The sequence below is a fragment of the Aquarana catesbeiana genome, linkage group LG01, assembly GCF_042186555.1.
Source record: "Aquarana catesbeiana isolate 2022-GZ linkage group LG01, ASM4218655v1, whole genome shotgun sequence".
NCBI lineage: Eukaryota > Metazoa > Chordata > Amphibia > Anura > Ranidae > Aquarana > Aquarana catesbeiana.
This window is the reverse complement of record NC_133324.1, coordinates 403,520,074-403,542,505: the sequence shown is the minus strand read 5'-3', so window position 1 is coordinate 403,542,505 and position 22,432 is coordinate 403,520,074.

The window sequence follows — 22,432 nt, the reverse complement described above, 5'->3', positions numbered from 1 at the left end:
AATACGGCACTGCATCGTTTAACTGACAATTGCGCGGTCGTGCGACGTTGTACCCAAACAAAATTGATGTCCTTTTTTTCCCACAAATAGAGCTTTCTTTTGGTGGCATTTTTTTTTTATGTGCTATAAACAAAAAAAAAGCGAAAAATGGAAAAAAAGGCAATATTTTCTACTTTTTGCTATATTAAATATACCAAAAATACATATAAAAAAACACATTTCTTCATCAGTTTAGGCCAGAATGGGGATCTGTTGGTTTACATTGACAGATCTCTCTGTGGAACGATCGCGGGTGGCCGGTGGACATCGCTCCGACGCTGTGCGTGCGCCCACTGTATCTATTACACGAACCGGCGTACAGCTATGGCGTAATAGAGCCTACCTGCCGCAGTATAATGACGTTGGCAAAAGCAAAAGCCCCTAATCTTCAATCCCATACCTGATATTTAAAAGATAAGGTCACCTTTGGGAACATATTACATGTTCCACACGTTTCAACATCCGATCAGATCCGAGCCCTCTCTGTGACAGTAGGCGGGGGGTGATCTTCTCTGTGTACCTGCTGTCACTATTTGAAAACAACGCAGCCATGCGGGGCTCTGCCCACGCGGCTACGCAATTTATTCGCAGAAACCCAATGCAGCTGTCGGCTTGTAGTTCTCAATGAACTACCAGGGCGCTGTTGAGAACGCTAGCTAGTTCATTGATTCTTCCTGTCTTTGTGAAAGTGCCTGCGCATATGATGTACGGGCAGACAGCTTACCCTGACAGTCTTTAGGAGTCCTGCATTGCACCTGCGATCTGCTGATCACTGGCAGTGGCGTTGCTATGGGGGTGCGGGGGGTGCGGCCCGCACCGGGTGACACCCGCCAGAGGGGTGACACTGGGGCCGGCGCTGCTACACAGTGCACTATATTGTTTGAAGCTTGCAGTTCAAGCAGGGCACCCAGATGTGCGGGGGAGGCTGCTTGTATCACTCTGCAGTCAGTCTAAGCTGTCACTTGAGACCTCCAATATCTCGAGGTAGCCGGAGTTGGTGGGCGGAGCTGGGGTGTGGCTGTCTGTTCCACTCCTCCCACAGACTCCTTCACTCTGGCTGATCCCGCAGCTGAAGAAGGAGAAAGAGGTGAGGACACAGCAGCCCCGCTCGGGTGTCTGTCTTCAGCTGCAGGCATGTTGTATGTTGCTGTGTAAGCTGTAAGTCCTAACCTGCCCTATAGCCCCCAAACTGCCACTATACCACCCCAAACTGCCCTATACACCCCAAACTTCCAATATACCACCCCAAACTTCCCATATACCACCCCAAACTGCCCTATACACCCCAAACTTCCAATATACCACCCCAAACTGCCCTATTCACCCCAAACTGCCAATATACCACCCCAAACTGCCGTATACCACCCCAAACTACCCTAATCCACCCCAAATCACCCCCAAACTGCCAATATACCATCCCAAACTACCCTAAACCACCCCAAATCACCCCCAAACTGCCAATATACCACCCCAAACTTCCCTAAACCACCCCAAATCACCCCCAAACTGCCAATATACCACCAAAACTGCCCTATACCACCCCAAAATGCCAATATACCACCCCAACCTGCCATATACCACCCCAGCCTGCCCTATACCACCCCAAATTACCCTATATCACCCAAACTGCCAGATACCGTCCTAACCTGTCCTATACCACCGCAACCTGCCCTATACCACCCCAACCTGCCCTATACCACCCTAACATGCCATTATACCACCCTAGCCTGCCACTATACCACCCTAGCTTGCCACTATACCACCCTATACTACCCTACCCTGCCACCATATCACCCTATACTATCATTTACAAGGGCCAGTTTGGGGTGCACCCCATGACCGTGCTCTGCCTGCAGGGCGCTGGGCAGCCTAGACAGGAGAGGGGGTGACACCATGTTTTACCGCACCAGGTGACACCGACCCTAGTGACGCCACTGATCACTGGTGCAATGCTTTCCAGGCTCTTACAAAAAAAAAATAGCAAATGCACATTTTTTTACCTGCATATAAATGTGCATTTTTTTTTAACTATTTAAGGACTGAAAGGATTTGCCCCCCCATGACCAGGCCATTTTTTGCAATACAGCACTGCATCGCTTTAACTGACAATTGCGCGGTTGTACAGCATTATACCCAAACAAAATTGACGTCCTTTTTTCCCCACAAATAGAGCTTTCTTTTGATGATATTTAATAACCTCTGCGTTTTTTTGTTTTTTTTTGCGTTATAAACAATAAAAGAGGGACAATTTATAACACACTTATTCATCAGTTTAGGCCGATATATATTCTTCTACATTTTTGGTAAAAAAATAAAAATAAAGTCGCAATAGGCGTATATTGATTGGTTTGCGCAAAAGTTATTGCGTCTACAAACTATGGGATAGATTTAGGGACTTTTATTTACTTTTATTGTTTTTACTAGTAATGGCAGTGATCTGCAATTTTTAGCGGGACTGCAGCGGACAAATCTGACCCCAAATTACACTTTTTGGGGACCAGTGACATTATTACATTGATCAGTGCTATAAAAATTCACTGATCAATGTAAAATTTACACTGGCAGGGAAGGGGTTAACACTAGGGGGCGATCAAGGGGTTAAGTGTGTTTCCTCAGCGTATTCTATCTGTAGGGGGGATGGGCTACCAGGGACATGACAGAGATCACTGTTCCCGATCACTGGGAACAGTAGATCTCTGTCATGTCTCCTGTCAGAACGGGATCCGCTTGTTTACGCTGGCAGATCCCCATTCTGCCTCTGTACTATCGAGTCTGCCCGACCCCCTGGCACGTTCCCGCAGCGTGCGCGAGAGTGTGCCGCCGGCGGTGTGCCCCCGCCCATAACTGTGCGAGCCGCTGTACAGCTACGGTGATTGACGTTGGAGAGCCGACCTGCCACCATATAACGACAGCGGCTGGTCGGCAAGTGGTTAAAAAGCAAACTTATCTTTTAACATCCACAACCACTATAACTGTCTCTGCAGCCCAACTTCCCCATCCCAACACCTCTTGAAAATCATCAGCGTTTATTAACCCCCTGTGCACCTAGATCCCACCTCCCCAAATTTCTATAACTCTCTTCCCACATCATGCATTTGTAAAAGTAAACTCTAATCATTCTTCAAGAGCAGGGGCTTATTTGAAACCACTGCTAAAACGGTTTGCCCTGCCCTTGGCCTCTAGTATTGGGCATGCAGCTTTTAACTGGTACTAAAGGTCAAACCACAATCAGGAGGTCAACACTCAATAGGAATGATGGCTCCTCCATAAGAAACACTGTCTAAGAGGTGAACAATATACAGGTTACAAAAATGGAGATAAAGCGGGGAGAGCAGAAAGAAGAGATTTTTTTACACTAAAGACTTGTAGGGCTTCTAATACACAGGTCATAGGCATTACTGACAGAAGCTATTTTCTAGCTTTCAGGTTCACTGGCCTTTTTATCAAGCTGAACTTTTTTACAGGAAATGTGTGCTGAGAAAAATATAGAGGTTGTGATTGCTGACCCATTTTTGACTTTTTTTAACTGCCTGTCTCTGACTTTCTGACCCACTGACCTGGAAAAAGCAAGCAGCAAGTACAGTTAGAATGAAATCTGAAGTGTGATGACAGCTAAACCAAAGTATAACATTTATTTTGGAGTTTTGGGTGATTTTTACAACAGCTGCTCATATGTACAAACCCCTAGAGGGAATTACAAGCTGCAAGGATACATTTTCTGCATATACTGTATACCAGCTGATAATGTTCATGTCCTTATTAAAAAGAAACCTTTTCTAAAGGCATTAAAGGGCAGTTTTGAAACTGATCCCTGGGGATTCCCCCTTGGATCCTAGGCCCAGGCAGTACAATGAGCTTTGGTTTTTACTCACATTAAAGTGTATGCAAAGTCAAAACGTTTCTTTTACTTTTAGAATGGATAGGAAAGGGTTTAAAGTGGATGTAAACCCGAATTATTATTTTTTTGTTTTGATATCATACTGTAGAGTATAAGATTTCCTATCATTTGAGCCCAGTCTTGCCACACAGAGTTATTCCATCTCTGAGCAATCCTCTTTTATTGTTCAGTGAGAAAAATCTTGACAAACAGAGAAAAACTTTCTCAAATACTCCCCCTTGCTGTGAGTGACAGGTGATTTACATAACTCGTGCACTCATGCAGTATTTTTTAATTCCCTCCCACTCCTTTCTTCTGCTGCTCTGCAAGGATTGGCTGTTCCACACCTCACCATGATTTGGCATGCTGAAGTCATGTGGTTACTTTCCTGTCTTTTCACTGGATGTTAGAGATCATAGCAGAAGTTCAGTTAGAAATACACAGGAGAAAAATGCATATTGACAAGGGGAGTGTAGAGGTGGGCGGGGAGTCTACTGACATCACGACTCCACCCACCGAGCTCCAGACAACAGACCCACCCACAGAATATGCAGTTTTTGGGGTCTCAAAACAGACAGGGGGGGAGACATTTGACAGGTAAAGATACATGCAGGAGGCATGTATATCCTTATAGATAACCCCTATGGCAGTAGTTTAGAAAGGATGACATTGGGTTTACATCCACTTTAATAATCTATCAGATTATTTTTGCTGCCTGTGACCCGCTGGACTTTACTTCTTCTCCTTAACACACAACAGGTAATGAGAGCAAATCTCTATAAAGGAAATTCCTAACATAAAGAGTTGGTGCCCCTATTGGAGGATTCTCCCTCACCTCTTGCTGTGGTGAAAACTCAGCATTTGTTGATTTCTCCCATACTTTGTGTCTCAGTGACTAGGGAGAAACTAGCAGTGTTAATTTTGTCGACTAAAATGACTAAAACATTTTAGTAGACTAAATGAATACTATTTTAGTCGACTAAAATACGACTAAAACTAAAACAATTGAGATGACTAAAATACGACGAAAACTAAAATGGCGTTTTAGTCAAAAGACTAAAATGGGACTAAAACTAAAATGGCATTTTAGTCAAAAGACTAATGCCCTGTACACACGGTCGGACATTGATTGGACATTCCGACAACAAAATCCATGGATTTTTTCCGACGGATGTTGGCTCAAACTTGTCTTGCATACACACGGTCACACAAAGTTGTCGGAAAATCTGATCGTTCTGAATGCGGTGACGTAAAACACGTACATCGGGACTATAAACGGGGCAGTAGCCAGTAGCTTTCCTCTCTTAATTTATTCTGAGCATGCGTGGCACTTCGTGCGTCGGATTTGTGTACACACGATCGGATTTTGTTGTCGGAAAATTTTATAGCAAGCTCTCAAACTTTGTGTGTCAGAAATTCCGATGGAAAATGTGTGATGGAGCCTACACACGGTCGGAATTTCCGACAACAAGGTCCTGTCACACATTTTCCATCGGAAAATACGACCGTGTGTACAGGGCATAAGACTAAAACTAAATTGAAATTTGACTTCAAAATTAACACTGGTCGTTTAGTGCATGTTCATACCTCAATACCTTAAATAATAACATATGAGATTTTTCACTCCAGCAGTATATAATGAGTTTGGAAATTGTAGAGAAATGTTAACTAATGCATTACAATTTAATTACACCCATTAGATTTTAGACGACTAAAATTAGTTTTAGTCGACTAAAACGTACTGGAGATTTTAGTCGACTAAAAGGTAGGACATTTTAGTTGACTAAAATGTACTGGAGATTTAGTCGACTAAATACGACTAAAACTAAAACAATTTCAGAAGACTAAAATAGGACTAAAACTAAATGCCATTTTAGTCCTAAGACCAAAACTAAATTGAAATTTGCTGCCAAAATTAACACTGGAAACTAGGGGTCAAGGCCCCATGTACAATGTGAGATCTACAGGGGCAAAACAAATCAATTTAAAGACTAATGCCGTGTACACACGGTCGGACTTTTCAGCTACAAAAGTCTGACAGCCTGTCCGACAGACTTTCGACAGACTTTTGGCAGACTTTCAACGGACTTTCTAACAACTGGACTTGCCTACACACGATCACACCAAAGTCCGATGGATTCGTACGTGATGACGTACACCGGACTAAAATAAGGAAGTTGATAGCCAGTAGCCAATAGCTGCCCTAGCGTCGGTTTTCGTCCGTCGGACTAGCATACAGACGAGCGGATTTCTGGGTCCGGTGGAGTTACGACGTAAAGATTTGAAGCATGTTCAAAATCTAAAGTCCGTCAGATTTGGAAAAGTCCGCTGAAGGTCCGGTGAAGCCCACACACGATCGGATTGTTTGCCGGATTTGGTCCGTCGGCGTCCGTCAGACCAGTCCGGTCGAAAACTCCGACCGTGTGTACACCCCATAACACAGGTACTTCCAGGCAACTTAAGATGGCTGCACGTCAGAACTGTTGTTTACTTAGAAAGGGTTTTAGGCTTGGTCAGGTTAATTTCAGAGTTTTCAAGATTTAAAGTGGTTGTAAAGGCAAACTTTTTGTATCTTAATGCATTCTATGCATTAGGATAAAAAGCCTTCTGTGTGCAGCAGTTGCCCCAGGACCCCTAATACTTACAATTATACATGTGGCTCTGATTCTGAGACAGATCCTATGATACTGAAAGTCCTGATGGCCTGGTATATGAGGGCTAAAATGCAGCAAGAGAAAAGGTCCACTGATTCAGGACCAGACTTTTGCAGGGAAGCAGAAGCGGTCTCCAAGATATGCAAGTAAAAAAAAAACAATGCAGGCGCCTCTGAGTGTAGACTGTTCGGTGTGTATTATAAAAATCACATAGTAACTTACATTTGGGAGCTTGGAAAAAGGAACTCGCATTCCTCCCACCACCAGGGTGCGCTAGCCCGGAAACGCTGCGCCAACACGTCTGCGACTTCATCCCAACCAGCGCTGCGGTTCAAGGAGCATTCCAAGCCTCCTCTTCAGCTCTCCCCCACTACACTATCATCTTGCCAACCAAGAGAGACTACAGAGCAGCCGAGACAGCTTCCCTTTGGTTGACCAGCATGATGGATACCACACTGAGCGTTTTATGAACAGATGTACCCTTCATTGTACTCCCAAATGTAAGTTATTATGTGATTTTTATAATACACACCTAACAGTCTACACTCAGAGGTGCCTGCATTGTTTTTTTTCTTACCCCTAATACTTACCTGAGGTCCCTCTCTGCCCATCGATGTCCACGAATGTCTCAGCCATCCGAGATTCTCCTTCCTGATTGGCTGAGACACAACAGTGCCACCATTGGCTCCTGCTGCTGTCAATCAAAGTCAGCTAGGACTCTGTGTCTGAATGGACACACAGAGCTGTGACTTAGCTCGGGTGCCCCATAGCAAGCTGCTTGATGTGGGGGCACTGAACAGGAGGGAGGAGCCAAGATCACTGAAGAGGGACCCAAGAAGAGGAGGATCGGGCCTGCTCTGTGCAAATCCACTGCACAGAACAGGTAAGTATAACATATCTATATCTATATCTATATCTATATCTATATCTATATATATATATATATATATATATATATACAAACACTATATATATATATATATATATATATATATATATATATACACAATATCCCTTTGAGAATTCAGAATCCTTGTAATGCATTTGCTTATCCTACACTATGCTATGAACATGCTATTATATTTGACTTTGCCGTTATCGTTGACTTAAGATATAGACAGGGATAGTCCCTTCCACATTTGGGCCACATGGAACTTGCTGGTTATAAAAATATTATATTTAGATTTACTAAAACTGGTGCACACAGACTCTAGTTCAGGTGTGCATAGGAACCAATCAGCTTCCAACGTCAGCTTGTTCAACTAAGCTTGAACATTAAGCCTAGGTTCACATTGGAGCGATTTGGCATGAGACTCGACATGTCAAATCGCATGCCAAATCAGCGGCAATTGCTGGCAATGGGACCGTCCAAATCGGTGCGACTCCGCACCTAATCCCAAAAGTAGTTTCTGTACTACTTTTGGCGACTTTGGGGTGCGATTTCCATAGACATCTGTGCAACAACCTGTACAGATGTCTCTGAAATCGCCTCCGAAGTTGGGACTGACATGTGGGAATGAAATTGTGCGAGTTCAACTGAACTCGTACAATTTAATTCCCGCTGTAAGTGTGAACCTGGGGTAAACCCTAGAAGCTGATGGGTTACTATGCACAGATTCTGTGTGTACTGGTGTAGCACCCTCTACCTTAGGTAGGTAGGTGCTAGAGTAGTGGGTCTGTTTTGTACTGTCAGCGCAGGCAAATTTAGGCAGGCCTATGCTGTGAGCTAGGCCTGTTTGTTTTGATCTGGGGGCAGGGGAGTGATTTAGTGTAGTAGCAGGTGACTGACATGTGCTTCAGCGCTTGGGTGCCTCCTCTGGTTTTCAGAAGGTTCTGGAAAAGAGGCAGGGCAGAGAGCTGGAGTGACATGGGGTGTATGTGGGAGCCCTGAACAATCCCCAACTAGGTTTGGCAGGGGGCAGGCCTCCTATATATACCCATGGTCAGTCTGCTGTGGGAGGAGTTGTCGGGTGAAAGAACTGAATGATGGAGTGTTAGACTGTTGTAGTCTGAGGGAACCCCCTTTCTGGGGGGGTGTACCTCAGACCTGGAGCTCAGGAGCTGGGAGGGAGCCTCTCTCTACACGGTCATTAAGAGCTGTCCTGGAACCGGAGCAGGAAAGAGGATAGTTGGGAGCACTGCCAGGCAAGTCATTCAGGAGGGATCCATGCCGTGGTCAGTGAGTGAGAAGCACAGTGTGAAGCTCTGGGAGAGACATGCCAGGAGTTGGATGTGGAGCCAAAGGGAGAGGCTGTGGTGTTGCTTTGGAGTCAAGTCGTTGCAGCCATGAGGGCTGGCAGGATTTGCATCGGACCTGCTGAGAGCAGTAGTCCACCAAGTGTCAGCACATTCATTCTTCTCTACTAAAATGGTTGCTACCTCAAAGGGGACTGCAGACCCTGCCTGTAATGGGCTATTAGGAAAACATTAGGACTTATTCAGAGTGAGGCCTAGCCATGTGCTAATGGTGACAGGAACCTAGATTTGGTCAGTGAAGTGAAGCAAGTGATCTCAAGTAGTGTTCTGGAGGAGATGTGTAGAGGAAGAGACTGTCAAATCTAGACTCAACCAACACTGATTTCATTGAGAAGTATTCATTATCTGGGCATCCCATGTCCCTTTTCCCCATACAAGTTTAATCCCCTAATAAAAACAACAAAAACAAGCAAGAAACTGTTCATTGTCTGGGAAAGTGTGCCAAAATGGATGTCTGACCAGCAGGGTGAAATGTATGGATGCTAGAACATGCAGTGACCCCACGGGGGCACAGCTACACTGGTTTTAGTAAATCTCTCCCACTGTGTAATTTATAGGAACTGTGGTAATGAGGATATTATATTCATATTTTAGGGCATGCCAGCCCACTTTTATTAAATAAAACAGAAAGTTCACATAGACACCAGTTCCCCACACAGGGGTTCTTCAACATCAATATGAACAGTCAAACGAAAATACCAAGCCACCTGGCTCCCTTGTTGGCAGCACCCCTGCTCTTCTTACCAGTCTCTCTGACTGTATTGTCCAGCTCTGCTAGTTCTCTTGGTTCTTTTAGTCTTTAGTCAATGCTTCCTGCTGCATGGCCCAATCCTGGCCTCTGGATAGGGTTTCTCCTGACACCCAGATAGCAACCCACCTGACTCCTGGAATGAGAACTCCTGGCTGATGGCTGGGGCACCTCTGACCTCTGGATGAGACCTCCTGGCTGCTGGCTGGGGCTCCTTTGAGGTCTGGGTGAGATATCCTGGCTACTGGTTAGGGTACTTCTGACCTCCGGGTGAGATTTCCTGGCTACTGGCTGGGGCACCTCTGACCCCCCTCGGTGAGACTTACTGGCTGGGGCTCCTCTGACCCCCCTGGGTGAGACTTACTGGCTGGGGCTCCTCTGACCCCTGCGTGAGACCTTCTACCTCCCAATCTGGGAGCTTTGAGCTATACTCAGGCTTGAGTATATAACAACCCTGCACACCTGTGTACTCAAACAGGATGCAGGCACCTGGTAAAATCCGGACACAGGATTGAGGCCAGGTTCACACTGGTGCGACACGACAGCCGTCCTACTTTGGATCCGACTTTGCCCTGCGACTAGAAGCCGACGTATGTCCGACTTTCAATGAACAGGGATTCGACTTGGATCCCCGCCAATACCAGGCACTGTGTTTAGTATGAATCTTGAGGGGGAACTCCACGCCAAATTTTAAATAAAAAACCGGTATGGGTTCCCCCTCCAAAAGCATACCAGGCCCTTGGGCCAGGTTTTTAAAATAATTTATTAGGCAGCTCTAGGGGTCTCTTCCTTCTTCTCCGCGGTCTCTTCCTTCTTCTCCGCGCTCTCCGGGCTTTCTCTCCGCGCTCTCCGGCTTCTTCTCCACGTTCTCTGGTTCTTCTCCCGCTCTCCGGTATCTTCTGCCGGGCTCCTCCCCTATCTTCTGCTCTTTTGCCGGCTCTTTTGCTAGCGGTGGCCCGGTCTTCTCCGCCGTCTTCTTCCCTCTTCTCTTCTTCCGATGTTGACACGACGCTCTCTCCCACTGTAATGATGTGTGCGCGGTCCGCAATGACTTATATAGGGATGGGGCGTGATGTCACCCGGTGACCCCGCCCCTTACGACATCACAGTCCCATCATGCCCCGGGACTGTGACGTCATAAGGGGCGGGGGTCACTGGGTGACCACGCCCCATTCCTATATAAGTTATTGCGGACCGCGCACACTGCATTACAGTGGGAGAGAGCATTGTGTCAACATCGGAAGAAGAGAAGAGGGAAGAAGACGGGGGAGAAGACCAGGCCACCACTAGCAAAAGAGCCGGCAAAAGAGCAGAAGATAGTGGAGGAGCCCGGCAGAAGATACTGGAGAGCGGGAGAAGAACCGGAGAGCGCGGAGAAGAAGCCGGAGAGCGTGGAGAAGAAGGAAGAGACCGCGAAGAAGATGGAAAAGACCCTTGAAGTCGGAAGAAGACCCCCGGAGCTGCCTAATAAATTACTTTAAAAACCTGTCGTGTGTTTATTTTATTGACACTTTTTTTCCTAGGTGAATGGGTAGGGGTACGATGTACCCCATACTCATTCACATGGGGTGGGGGGCTGGGATCTGGGGGCCCCCTTATTAAAGGGGACTCCCGGATCCCGATAAGCCCCCTGCCCGCAGCCCCCGACAACCAATGGCCAGGGTTGTTGGGGAGTGGCCCTTGTCCTCATCAACATGGGGACAAGCGGCTGTGGGGTGGGGGGCGCAGGGCGCCCCCCTGCCCCAAAGCACCCAACCCCCCATGTTAGGGCATGCGGCCTGGTTCGGTTCAGGAGGGGGGCGCTCGCTCGTCCCCACCCCCTTTCCTGACCGGGCTGCGTGTTCGGATAAGGGTCTGGTTTTTTCGTTTTTTCGGCGTAGGGGGTTCCCCTTAAAATCCATACCAGATCCAAGGGCCTGGTATGCTCTTGGAGGGGGAACCCATGCCGGTTTTTTATTTCAAATTTGGCACGGAGTTCCCTCTCAAGATCATCTGAGCACAAGTCGCATGCCGAAGTCGGATCATGCGAGACGGCGATCCAACTTTGATCCGACTTCAGTGATAGTCAATGGGCTGAAGTAGGATCAAAGTCGGACCAAAGTAGTACAGGGAGCATTTTCAAAGTCAGGCCGACTTGTGTTGGACCAGTTAGGACGGCTCCCATAGGGAAACATTGATTTTCACACGTCATGCGACATGAGCTCCCAATGTCGGAGCGTTTGTTGCACTAGTGTGAACCCAGCCTGAAGGTTCTGATTCAGAACTACAGAATCCAGAGAAAACCAAAAATACAGCTTTCTCTGCTCAGAAACGATAGTCCAGAACTTTACATTAACCCTTAATGTGTATCCTGTGTCATTTTCTCTCCATTTTCACAGTGACAGGGTCTCGCTCTGTCACAGAATCCACGTAGAATGAATTAAAGTAATCTGTCACAAATCTGAACTAATCAAACTATCGAATGGGCATGCCCAAGCATGAAAAAAAGGCATAAGGATAGGTTAATTTCAGTAGAATTGAAGTGTTAAAAAAGTCAGTAGTGCCAGAAGGATATATAGCTGTATAGGTTAGGCTTGGCCTCAACATCTAATGCCCCGTACACACGGTCGGACTTTGTTCGGACATTCCGACAACAAAATCCTAGGATTTTTTCCGACGGATGTTGGCTCAAACTTGTCTTGCATACACACGGTCACACAAAGTTGTCGGAAAATCCGATCGTTCTAAACGCAGTGACGTAAAACACGTACGTCGGGACTATAAACGGGGCAGTGGCCAATAGCTTTCATCTCTTTATTTATTCTGAGCATGCGTGGCACTTTGTCCGTCGTATTTGTGTACACACGATCGGAATTTCCGACAACGGATTTTGTTGTCGGAAAATTTTATCTCCTGCTCTCCAACTTTGTGTGTCGGAAAATCCGATGGAAAATGTCCGATGGAGCCCACACACAGTCGGAATTTCCGACAACACGCTCCGATCGGACATTTTCCATCGGAAAATCCGACCGTGTGTACGGGGCATTAGCCTTTCTATTGGTCAGGGAATCTGGCCATCAGACTAAAGGATCAACACAGAGGCTTGGTAAGTGGGAGGAACAGAACAAAGTCTTGTAAAAGTAAAGTAGAACTAAAGGTAAAACTTCATTTTGGGTAGAGTAAGGTAGGGCTATAACCCCTGTCAGATTTTTTCTTTGACATTTGTTTCCCATTGGGGAGATCTCCCTTCACTTCCTGTCCTATAGCCAAAACTGGAATTGAGAGGAAATCCCTCCAAAGTTAAAGAATCCCTGGTTGTCACCAGGGTCACCATAACTAGTGTCCTCATAAGAAGATTTCACCTCTATAACTACTCTGCGGCCTCTCAGCGGGTGGGCCTTGGCGCTGAGCTGCGGCATATTTGCATGCAGTTCTGTAAATACAGATGTGCTGAGAGCGCGCACCATACGCACTCCCGACACAGTTACTGGCGGTTAACGGGAAAGCTCCCGATTGCTACTTGCAATCAGGAGCTTTCCAATCATGTGACTGCTGTGACAGCCAATCATGGCAGTTACATGATCCTAAACCCCGCCCCACCTCCCGGCATCCTAAACCACTTAAAGGGTCAGGAGGTGCCAGCTCAAATGAGTTAACTTTTGGTGGTAATGGTAAACATGACAAATAGAGAGGGTGAGTCCCCCTAACAGGGACAAAGACAGCACTAAAAATCTGATTGGCAAACCCTTTCACTCTAGCCAAAAGTTTAAGCTTAAAACTTTACCTATACTAAAAGTTATAAATTTAGCTGCCTAAATCTCTGAATTCTTTGATTGTTTTGACAAGCAGTTTTCACAGAAGGTAGTCTTTGCTTTTATATATATTTTTCAATCACATGGTCAGCTGAAATTTCCCAGATTCGCAATATGTGTACTTTTTATATAGTGTATATAGAAGCATAGAGTTTCAGTGAGGCATCCATTCGGGTATAAGGCACTATAATTTCGTCATGTTGCATGGGCTCCATGTTAAACTACATCCATGTGACCCGGGATGCCTGGGATATTTTGGAAGCTTACCAACACACCTGGTACATGGCGCTGAAAAAAAAAAACTATTGCAAGGAAAATTTTGAAGTAAAATACAACCTTGTAGTACAGATTCTACAGAACCTTTTCTTGGATATATCTTCAATTATAGCTTGTTAAAACAGTATTATGTCAGAGCCAGCTGCAGGTAACATAATAAGATTGTAAAATATAGTGTTCCCAATCAGTATGACAACCATTGTGAAGGCTACACTGCTTTTTAAAGAAACGCTGTGTATGTAAACGGAATATAGACTGCTAAGAAAACTATTCACATCTAATAGACATACATATGGTAAACGTACGTAAATTCACTTCCAATGAGAAAGTGGTTCAATTAACAGAAACCATACACCAGTGACAGATTTGTTTTCCTTAATTGTTTTCTCGGATTGCTTCTGCAGCCTTTTGGGCTTCTATGCTGTGATCAGTTTATATATTTACACCTGGGAAATGCAACTTAACTTGTTTGAATTCTGTCTGTGCTTTAAAAAGTGAATACAGCATCAATAAAAATGATCAGGTCTGATAAAAAAAGAGATATAGTACTAAGGTGTACAATGTTTTTAGAGCCATGCATTATGGTGATGCTCTGTTTGCAAGCCGGAGGTCACCTATAATTCAAATGGGCCACCTAGTTAGTCAATTCTCCACTTTGCGTACGCATAACTCCTAACTGTCCCTAATTTGGAACAAAGTTCCTTTGTCCCTCTTTCCTTCTCACGTGTCCTTCATTTTGGTCTGATCAATATATATTTGTATATAAAATGCACTTTGTATCTTTCAGAAAGTGCTTGCCAGTGCTAAACCTTTCATCCAATTTCTAAATTGCTGCATTTTTAAATTTCAAAAGCCAGTATACTGTAAAGCAGGCATCACTATATGGCGGACCACGGGCCAGATCCGGACCGAGCCACTGTCCCATCCGGAACCACAGACGTGTCATTTAGGAGCCGCTTCTCTTCCCTAGCCTCGGCCGCTGTCGTTCTCTGCGTGTCAGAAGGCACCGTGGTAATATCCCGGGTACATGAGGCATAGCTCTGCATTGGGGGTGGGTAATCAGCTGAGTGCTGGTATTAAGCGGACTTCGGGAGACACGGCTCTGCACTGGATGGAAATGAGAGCTGGCGGCTGCTTTTCATATTAATCAGCAAGTGATTGGTGGCTACCTGCGTCTGCGGCTCTTTAATCATGTGATCGGCTGTGTCCAATCACAGCCGGTCACATGTGAACTAGGAAGTTCCGGTAATCGATTCTCCTTGCCTCACACTGACAGAGTGTGAGGTGAGGAGAGACGATCAGCGGCATCTCCTCACAGGGGGATATGTAAAAATATAATCAGGGCACTGATCATCAGTGCCCTGATTGCAATAAAGAAAAAAGTGTCACCAATCAGTGCCCACCAATTGCCCACCAATGCCAGCTATCAGTGCCCGCCAGTGGCAGCAATCAGTGCCCACCACTGCCCACAAATGCCACCAATCAGTGCCCATTAGCGATGCCAGTCAGCGCTGGCAATCAGTGCCACTTATCAGTGCTGCCCATCAATGCCCATCACTGCTGTCAATCAATGCCCATCAGTGTCACCCATCAGTGCCACCCATCAATGCCCATCAGTGTCCATCAGTACCGCCTATCCGTGCCCACCAGTGTCATCTATCAGTGCCCACCAGTGCTGCCTATCAGTACCCACCAGTGCCACGTAACAGTGCCCATCAGTGCCACCTATTAGTGCTCATTAGTGCCACATATCAGTGCCACCTATCAGTGCCCATAAGTGCGGCATATTAGTGCTTCCTCATCAGTGCCACCTAATCAGTGCCCATAAGTGCCGCCTCATCAGTGCCCATAAGTGCCACCTCATCAATGCCCACCAGTTTATCCTATCCATGCCCATTAGTGCCGCCTCATCAGCGCACATCAGTGGAGGTGAAAAATTACTTAGTTACAAAATTTACTGACAGAAAAAAAGTAAAAAACATTTTTTTTTCAAAATATTTGGTCTTTTTTTTTTTTTATATAAAAAAACCCAGCAGTGATTAAATACCACCAAAAGAAAGCTCTATTTGTGTGAAAAAAATGATAAAAAATTAGTTTGGGTACAGTGTAGCATGACGGCGCAATTGTCATTCATAGTGCCACAGCGCTGAAAGCTCCTATCACACTGGTTCTCAACGACAGGGTACTATACATCTCGCGCTCGCGGCAATAGGAAAACGCATTTTCCTATTGCCGTGAGCGCGAGAAAGAGGCGACAATGTCCCTTAGGTCTGGTATGGGTTTTAAGGGGAACCCCCTACACCGAAAAAACGGCGTGGGGGTCCCCCCAAAATCCATACCAGACCCTTATCCGAGCATGCAGCCCAGCCGGTCAGGAAAGGGGGTGGGCGAGCGCCGCATGCCTTAACATGGGGGGTGGGTGTTTTGGGGAAGGGGGCACCCTGCAGCCCCCCCACCCCAAAGACCCTTGTCCCCATGTTGATGAGGACAAGGGCTTCTTCCTGACAACCCTGGCCATTGGTTGTCAGGGTCTGCGGGTGGGGGGCTTATTGGAATCTGGGAGCCCCCTTTAATAAGGGGGCCCCCAAATCCCGGCCCCCTGCCCTATGTGAATGAGTGTGGGGTACATCGTACCCCTACCCATTCACTTGGGGAATAAAGTGTCAATAAAAAAACACACTAGACAGGTTTTTAAAGTAATTTATTAGGCAGCTCCGGGGGTCTTCTTCCGACTTCGGGGGTCTCTTCCGACTTCCCTGCTCTCTCCGGCCTCTTCTCCCGGTGTCCGGCTCTTCTTCCGCTCTCCGGCCTCTTTTCCACTCTGCGGTTCTTCTGCCAGGTTCCTCCGCTATCTATTGCTCTTTTGCCGCTCTCTTGCTAGAGGTGGCCCGGTCTTCTCTGTCGTCTTCTTCCCTGTTCTCTTTTTCCGATGTTGACACGACGCTCACCATGAACACAGCATTACAGCGGGAGAGAGCGTCGTGTCAACATCGGAAGAAGAGAAGAGGGGCTCCCGGATTCTGATAAGCCCCCCACCCGCAGACCCCGACAACCAACGGCCAGGGTTGTCGGGAAGAGGCCCTTGTCCTCATCAACATGGGGACAAGGTACTTTGGGGTGGGGGGGCCGCAGGGCGCCCCCCGTTCCCAAAAGCACCCACCCACCCCCCCATGTTGAGGGCATGCGGCCTGGTACGTTCAGGAGGGGGGGCGCTCGCTCGTCCCCACCCCCTTTCCTGACCGGCCGGCTGCGTGCTCGGATAAAGGTCTGGTATGGATTTTGGGGGGACCCCACGCCGTTTTTTCGCCTGGTATGCTCTGCGACGGGGCTCGCAAGGTGTTAATCTCGCCGATAAAAGCGGCGGAATTGACTTCCTTTTCTAGTCCCGTCGTACTTCATCACGTTCAAAATTAACTGAATTTAGTCCGTGTGTGGGCAAGTCCGTTCGTTTGGAAGTCTGCCGTAACTCCGTCGAAAGTCTGTCGGGAAGACCGTCGGACCTATTCTGCCGGAAAGTCCGGTTGTGTGTGTGCGCGTCCGTTCATGTGGAAAGTCCGTCGGAAGTCCGCCGAAAGTCCGTAAGGAAGACTGTCGGACCTAGTCTGCTGGAAAGTCCGGTCATGTGTACAGGGCATAAGACTGAAATAGAAACCTTGCGGGGTTCTAAACCTTCTACAATGTAATCAAAGCTTAGCTTATTATAAGAGTTAATCTTTGTGAACAACAGTTCTTTCAGTAAGGTTAGGAGATACATACTGTATACCATAAGTCATTAAATCAGGTGGCATTTTTTTAGCTACGTGTTAAAGGGTGTCTCCTTTCGTTCACCATGGACCCACTGTATGTAGGAACATAGCCACCCTCTCTTGCTTGCTTCCAGCATGGACTATGGACTGTGGGATTTGTAGTGTGCATTGAGCAGTGCACAAGACTGCAATCAAAGGTTCAACTACTGCCCTATAGCTGCTGCCCATCCACAGTAAAACTACTGTGGGTGGGCAAGAAGTTGTTAAAGTAGAACTATAGGCAAAACTTTTTTTTCCCATTTTCAATTGAGTGTGGGAGGGTCGTAATCTCTGTCAGTTTATTTTTTGCTATCTGTGTCCCATTGGGGAGATTTCTCTTCACTTCCTGTCACATAGCCAAAACAAGCCTCTATTCCTGTTCTGGTATGGCATCCTCCCATGATGAGAGCTAGCACATGTTGACACACTGTGGCTTATTTCAAAAAAGCAAAACTTCTTTGCACTACAAGTGCAATGCAAGTGCACTTGAAAGTGCACTTGTAGGGCAAAGTGGATTGTCCTTTCTGAAATAAGGCCCAGTGTGTCAACATGTGCTAGCTCACATCATGGGGGATCAATGGATGTGTTTCGGAGGTGCAACCCCTTTCTCTCACCTACTTTATTTTCGAGGAAGGGGTTGCACCCACAAAACACGTACCTTGATCTCCCATGATGGCAGATAGCACATGTTGACACACTGTACGTTTTGTGGCTTTCGAAAAATAGATGTAGGGAAAAGACACACATTTTAGGCATGGGATCATGAGGGAAATCCACATTTTGAGTCACAATTTGTGTGCATATTCAAACTTTGGCTTTTACAGGGGTGAGATCACCCCATGTGATAAAGGCAAAAACAACACAGTTTTGACATGTAATGTCTCATATGGCCTTCACTTTATCAAAGTTGAACTTTGTAAGTTCCTGAGTTGGTATGTTATGGTTTTAAACATGCCTGTTTAGCCACAAAAAAATCTATCTACTGTCAAACATACATGTTATACACCAAAGATGTTGGTTTGTTAAAAAACCCTTTTATAACGCACATCTGAATGTGTTTGGAGTAAAATGCTTTATACTCAACAATGTGTGGCTTCTTCTTTCAATGCTCAATGTCATGAACCTTGAAATACTGGATTGTCATGAAGCTTGGATCACTGAAGTATTTCTCCTCTGATTCATAATGCTGGGACAAATACTGTTATGCCGCGTACACACGGTCGGACTTTTCGTCTACAAAAGTCCGACAGCCTGTCCGACAGACTTCCGACGTACCTTCGGCGGACTTGCGGCAGACTTTCTTACGAACGGACTTACACACACACGACCACACAAAAGTACGACAGCCTAGTACGCGGTGACGTACACCAAGTCCGACGAGACTATAAAACGGAAGTTCAATAGCCCGTACGACACCCTTTGGGCTCCTTCTGCTAATCTCGTGTTTATCTCGTGTTAGTAGAAGTTTGGTGAGAGACGATTCGCGCTTGTGAGACTCGTATTTTTCAGTTCGTTTTAATGCCGCGTACACACGGTCGGACTTTTCGTCTACAAAAGTCCAACGGACGCTGACGGACTAAAGCTGGCTGGTAATCCGATCGTGTGTGGGCTTCTCCGGACTTTCAACGGACTTTTTTAGCCTAAAATCCGACGGACTTTAGATTTGAAGCATGCTTCAAATCTTTACGTCGTAAGTACGACGGACCCCGAAGTCCGCTCGTCTGTATGCTAGTCCGACGGACAAAAAAACGACGCATGCTCATAAGCAAAAACTAAACGGAAGCACTCGGTCTAGTAAAACTAGTGTTCGTATTGTAGGTAGCACATTCATCACGCTGCAAAATCTGTGATCGTTCAATGCAGCGCATTTTATTTCTTCTTTACGAAGGCTCTAAAGAACGAAGGTGTTTTGCTGTTCATAATCAGAGTTCTCCCAAACTGATTTCTGGATTCTTTTTCTCTTTGATCTCATGAATGATATAGTATGCCTTTTTAAAACAATGTTTCCATACTAATAATACTTTTTCCCCTTTTTTTTTTTTTTTTTTTTTTTTTTTAGGTTTGTAAAGTTAACACAAAGAACCCATTATTATTTTTTTTTTTTATAGTGTTTATTTTTTAGTTTTTAGATAAAGTTAACCCAAAGCACCGTTTTTGGTTACGTAATTTTTTTGATTTTCAAGACTTACCACTTGAACATTATTAACATTAGTAATGTATTTTTGGTGTGTTTTTTTTCAAACTCAATGAGATTGTTGTCCCTTGTTAATTTAACATTGTGTGTAAAATCAATGATTTCAAAGAAAACACATAAAGTCTTTTGCTAAACTCAAAAAATATCCATTTATTCATGGTCAAAATAAAATAAAGAGGAAGTCAACGCTGGAAAAAGTCGGTGTACCAGAAAATTGGGATCTTGAGGAGTCCATATAAGAGGGAGCACAATCTGGTCCAAGAATCCCAGAGATCAACAGCACCAGCAGATGATCTAGATGTCCCCAGACTGTGGTCCTACAACAGCCTGCGTCTTCTGTCAGACCAGACTGAACCCAGGTCATCATTTTCTTCTCTTCCCTGCAGCCTTTCCTCCACGCTGCCCTGCAGCCTTCCCTGTAGCCTTCTTTTGAGGCTGTGGCTCTGGTGTTTCAGTTGTGGCAGGAGGAGGAGGAGGAGGAGGAGGAGGAGGAGGAGGAGGAGGGGGGGCTGCCTCATGTAGTTGGGTGTTTTGTGTTAGCGTGCCCTGCAGCCCCTTATGGATTGTTTCCCCAAATAGGCGCTCACAAATGAGGCGCTGCTCCCAATCCATCTGAAGAAGCCTGCTGGCTAAGTAGCAGCCATAGGATTCTTCCGCTTCGGGGGGGCTTGTTAAAAAACGGGTGGCCTCTTGCATGAGGCGCAGGGATGCGTCCTGTGTGACCATCCCCTTCCTGGCCCTTTTTTTGGGAAGGTGGAGGGGAGGCACTTGGGATTCGGTCAGGCTCCTACTGGGCCCAGCCACCTCACTTGGCCCAGCCACCTCACTTGGCCCAGCCACCTCACTGGGAGCAGCCACCTCACTGGGAGCAGCCACCTCCTGCCTGACACTGGGCCCAGCCTCCTCCAGGATGATGGTGAATCCGGCCTCCTCCAGGCTGTCCATGGGCCCGGTCTCCTCCTGCCTGCCACTTTCCCCACATTCCTCCTGGATGGACTCATCCTGTGTATAAAAAAAGGACAATAGTTTGAGTATATTTTTTGGGGTTCATCAATGACACACAGTTTGCTTCTCATGAATAGCAAATTCAATGTGAATACTTCTCTTTAATAAAAGAGTCTAATCAGACACCCTAATTATTTCAAGCAGGTGCCAAACATATTTAGCCACTACTGTCAATTGATATGTATACCCAATTTTGAGTGCCAAATTATTTTAGACAATTATAACATCCAGTTAACATCATTAATATTAGTACAGTAAATATTTGTTAAAATAATTTACCTGACTCCAGATGGTCATATCTGGTTCATCCAGGATGGAAGACCCAGCTTGCTCCTCATCAGCCTCTGCTGGGGTGGAGGGAAGGGTGGAGGGAAGGGTGGAGGGAAGGGTTGAAAGTGATGGCCTGGCTTCATTCTGGTCATCCAGAAAACGGAGTTGATTGTAGTACCACAGCCTGGGTACATAAACATCATCTGCTGATGCTCCTGATCTCCTTGATTCCTGGATCTTCTTATGCTCCCTCTTATACATGTTCCTCAAGACCCCAATTTTCTTGAGCAATGTCTCCATTGTTGCTTCCGGGATGGTCGCCTGGACAAAGGCCAGAAGTCTCTCCAGCGTTGACTTCCTCACATGCTTAGCATAATACTGAGGGTGTTTCACCTCCCACAAATTCCTCATCTCTCGATATTTGGAAATAAAAGATGTAAGGAACTCTGGATCCTTAAATAGGGGATTCATTATATCTGGAAAAGATGAAGTCACAAGACAAAAAACACTTTTATTATAGGTTTCGGCTAACCCCTCATCATCTTCTCCCTATGTAGGCCTCATCAATCTATCAAGCCATATAGGCCGCTTGCTACAAAGTCATGACCATAAAAACCAAAAAAAAAAAAAAAATATCTAAAATTACCTTCGTTTTGTAACGTCCAGGTCCACTATCACCTACCACAGAACGTACGTACGACACGTGCGCAAGGCCCCTCTTTATACACTACGCATGTGTGAAACTCCGCCTGCGTCGCCCGCCCCTGACGTTCGAAATTAACTCATGTTCTCCGCCCCCTAATTCGACGCACAGAACGTACGTACGACACGTGCGCAAGGCTCTTTATACACTACGCATGTGTGAAACTCCGCCTGCGTCGCCCGCCCCTGACGTTCGAAATTAACTCATGTTCTCCGCCCCCTAATTCGACGCACAGAACGTACGTACGACACGTGCGCAAGGCTCTTTATACACTACGCATGTGTGAAACTCCGCCTGCGTCGCCCGCCCCTGACGTTCGATTTTAACTCATGTTCTCCGCCCATTTTTTGTTACGGCGCGTAGTGGAGTTAAAGAATGGCGGAGACACCTGAAATGTTGACGACCTCAGGTAGTGGAGACAGCCCGGAGGCAGGAACGTCAGCGAAATCTATGAGGCCTAGATTTAAGGCCTCTAATATGAGTTTTAAAGAGATGGTGGAGATGGTGGCCATTCTTCACAAAGACGACTATGATGGCAATTATGGGCCGTACGCACGGCCAAATTTGCGCAAGGCCAAAATAATGGCGAAGGTCGTGGAGACTTTGCAGGCATCTTTTGGGGTCCAGCGCTCCAAAGATCAACTGCGAAAAAGATGGTCTGACCTGAAACTCAGGGAGCCGGATCAATACCGACGTATCCGGAAAGTTCTTAAAAAAAGTAAGTACTTGTCGTGTTTTTCTCTTGTGTTTATTACCTTGTATATTGCTCCATGTGCTTTTCCTTCCTATCCGATTTTTGTTTTCATCGTTTTAAACGATCTTTTAAGAAACCTC